The sequence below is a fragment of the Adiantum capillus-veneris genome, chromosome 12, assembly GCF_014529385.1.
Source record: "Adiantum capillus-veneris isolate H3 chromosome 12, ASM1452938v2, whole genome shotgun sequence".
Classification (NCBI taxonomy): domain Eukaryota; kingdom Viridiplantae; phylum Streptophyta; class Polypodiopsida; order Polypodiales; family Pteridaceae; genus Adiantum; species Adiantum capillus-veneris.
In genome coordinates, this window is record NC_140942.1 from 98,108,892 (window position 1) to 98,112,975 (window position 4,084).

Here is a 4,084-nt window from a genome sequence, read left to right on the forward strand (position 1 = left end):
ATGGTTATTGTTAATAGAAATCAAAACATAACTAATCTCACAACAAAATTTCAATCTCACGATGCATGATTACGTGTATCACAGAGAAATCTAAGATAGAGAGAGAGGAATACAAAAAGAGGCAGAGAAAGTGTCTTTTCCCATAACAGCATTATAGATATCTTAATGGTCTTGATTTTTTTATAAGTATGTTTTGTGCATCTATAAATTGCAATGCAAGAGTAAAAAAGTTTGCACTTCTATATACTTGGAACTTTTATCTCCTACATTCTAAAAAAAAGAAGTTTACAGCTTGTGTTTCAAAGATGAAAGTATGTGAAATGTTTAAATTTAAAGATGTCAAAGGAGCCATGGAGCATGTCAAAAGCGTAATAAATCTCTTACCAAGGGGAATCTTGGGGACAAAGATGAAGTGCTAAATGTAGCAAACATGAAAAAACTGGGTTCAATGTTATGAGTTGTAGAGTCCCATAGAAACTATTCAATATCTGGCCAAATGCGATCCTTATGACTAGATATGGTTACTACCTACAAAATGCATAGTTGTCACAAGTACTAGCAATATTGAGAAAATTATACTTGCTATACTAGAATGTTTCATTTTCTTCTGTAATTGAAAAAATCAACCATCGTTGTATACTATGCAAAATAGGGTATTAGGTGTCTCAAAACTCAAGGAATATTAGCTTTATGTTACAATATGCCACATAGAAAATCAAAACTACATCTAGATATCATGAAAGCCACCAAAAAAATCATAGAAGAGCTAAAATTGGCTAAAAAACAGGATTTGGTAATTTTTGTAATTTGGTCATAACTTACAATGTTAACATTTATTTCTCCCTAGAAGCATCAGAACAGGTTGAGAACTAGTAAAGATAGTTCTCTAGAATTATAGACCTCACAAACATGAATTCTAGAGTGCTATAGTTGCAAAAAATTGAAAAAAGCCAAAAACAGAACCCGTTTTTGCACACAGTTTAGGTTGCAAAATGTTGTGCAAGGACAGGGTTAAAGATGGAATTGATATTCCAAAAAGATGTCATGTTTTTTTCAGCTCATGAGCCAACTTCCTAGATAGATAGCACCTCAATATCCATTTTGAAACTCTTGAAATAATTCAAGCAAAAAATGGTTACTTAACAGGACATAAAAGTATCCCAGGACATAAAAGTGTCCCATTACCAACCTAGTGTTAAAATAACCCAAGATATTGCTTTTACAAAATTCCAGCTTGTGGTGAATATCTCTCATTTAGCTTAAAAAAACTAAGTCTTGTATTTAGAATACTACTTGTATTTCAAGTTCTATTTTGGAATATAACCTGAAAGGAAAAGTTGCAAAAAGATGTATTCTAGAATTTAACTTGAGGTACAAGCTCTAAGAGGTTGTATTTTGAAAAACAAGTCTTGTGCACCGTGGAAGGGATGGAGTGCATTTTATATATGTATTTTTTGATATTTCATACACTTTTTGAAGTATTTTTATCCTTTAAAGATATGAGCTTTTTGTAAGCATTCGAATTAGGAAGAAGTCTAGTTTTTAACATCTCTCTTGAGCATTGAGTTTACTTAATCTTTAGTTTATTCTCTTCGCTAGCTTAGTTTATCCACCTTAATCAGTACATGTGGTATTAGAGCTTGCAAAATGATTATTGTCATCTAATCACTAGTAGATCCCTAGTCTAATCAACATCTAGTCATTGCTCCAAGCATTGGGCTGTCCTCCGATTATCCCTCGGGCCACTACCCTTCTTGGCTCATAATTAGTGATTAGTGCAAGTGCATTGGGTATGTCCTTGGATAATCCCTCGGGCCACTGCCCTTTTTGGCTAATTATTAGTGATTAGTGCAAATGCATGTATAGGTGCATTGCATTATGCTCTCAATGCTAGATCAATTAGACTTCTCTTGTTGCCAATTAGGTGATAGTGAATTGATTTGCATTTGTATCTAGCATTTATGTTAAGCTCATTTGTAATCCAAAATTACCATTAATTAATCCCTACCATTTAAGGTTTTGAGTGTGTGGCTGTGTGTGTTCTTAATATGCTTTGAGAACCTTATTACAAATTTTTCCCCAACCTTTTTAACTTCTGATTGTGGTGGTCATTTGAGTTTGTAACACCTTTCCAAAACTAGGTGTGTGTGTGTTGCCCATCTTTGGCGACACGCTCAGCAAGCACATCACATGAGGGGGCTAGGGAACGCACGAATGGTTGAGCTTTGTGTTTCCTACTCGCCATGTTCAGAATTGCTGCCATAGTTTGGGTGGCCATGTTTTTTGAACTTAGCAGTGAGTTTAAGCATCGTTTTTTTCAAAGCCAAATGTCTATTAGCTGGAGCAGGAGTAGTGGTGGAGGAATGAGAATTAGGGAAGTTTCATGTCCAAATGGTGGATGTTAAGACAACGTTCTTACATGGTGATCTTCATGAGAGCATATACATGCAGCATCCAGAGGGGTTTGTTGTGAAGGGCAAAGAGCACTTGGTGTGTAAGCTGAAAAAGAGCCTTTATGGTCTTAACCAGGGGCCAAGGGAATGGTATTTCAAGTTCCATATGTTTATGCTTTCTTAAGGGTATAGACAGAGTGACATTGATCATTGCCTCTGCACAAAGCGAGCTAAAGATGGAATCTTGCAGATTTTGATCCTTTATGTGGATGATATGCTACTTGCCCGGAAGAATATTGATGAGTTAGCAGCCTTGCAGTCAAAGTTGAATGATACTTTTGACATTATCTTTTGGGGTGGTAAAGCCCAATGTGCTTGTCTCAGTGAACTGGGTGGCCGGACACTAACACTAACCGTTCATTCTATTTAAAACCAATAAGGACTCAAGAAACCCTAGTCACTATTGTGATAGGAGTTCACCACATCTATGTGCCTCTTGTTTTTCTTCTCCATCTCCAAGCTCACGCTTGCATGCTTCCATTTGTGCACTTCAAGTGGTATGAGAGCTTGGTGGGAGGTTTGAGCGGCAGCGCAGCATGCACACAGCTATGTTCTCCGATTGCGGTGAAATTTGGTTTGCAAAGACAGGGCGCTATATCCTCCTGGAAAGCTTGATTGGGCACGGTGTAGTTAGTTTTTTGATTCGAGGCCATTTCAAGTCCCGTTCAGCCTGCACAGGTGCTGTGCAGGCAATTTTGTCACTTTTTGACAAACAATGGGTTTTGAAATTTGTGTAGAATTGGGCTCGTCAGCTAATATCTACAGGTTACTGGTGTTTACAGGTGTTCTATTGGTACCTATTAGTATCACAGGCTCTCATTAACAGGTTGTAGGGTCAAAGAGCAGGTTCTGCATATTTGCCGATTTTGCTGCAGTTCTACCAATGGTTGCATTATACGTATAAGATCTTGTGGGTCTGATTACATTAGACAAGCCGCCTGTGCGGTTACAGCTATTACTAGTTTTGTGGTACATGTATGATCTTATGCAAGATTATGTATTGACTGACAATACTGCATAGCCTTTGTTGGGGGTCGTGTGTGAGGTTTTCTAAAGCTGTGTATTGGGAGCTTTGGTACCTTTGCGCAGTGAATTAGGTGTTGGAGCGATCCCGTGACATCCCTTAGTACTTTGCATCGACTATAGGATGTATGTTTATGCCGTTAGATCAGTGATGGGTTGCATTTGCTAACCTGTCATTGTGGCATTGGCTCATTTCATATGTGTATGCCTATTTGAGACAGTCCAAAGACAAAGACACAGATTGTTAGTGGGGACAGTCACTGGCTATTTGGTCATTTTGGACAGTGTTCAAAGTACTGTTTTGCTACCAAAATTCTACTGGATAGTCCCTAGGTGCTAGTTATCTTTACTTAATTTTGCCGTGTTTTGGTTATGATGTCTTCGTCGGAGAACACTTTATTCAACATAAAGAAGTTGGATGGCACTAACTTTCCGTTTTGGAAGGAGAAAATTTACAATGTGTTGGTGCAAAAGAAGCATATTAAGCCAATTAAGTTAAAGGGAGTTAAACCTAAATATGTTGAGCCGAATGCTTGGGAAGAAACTTGCCAGGTCTACCATTATGCTGACATTGTCAAAGAGGGTTTACTTCAATGTGAAGGATGAGA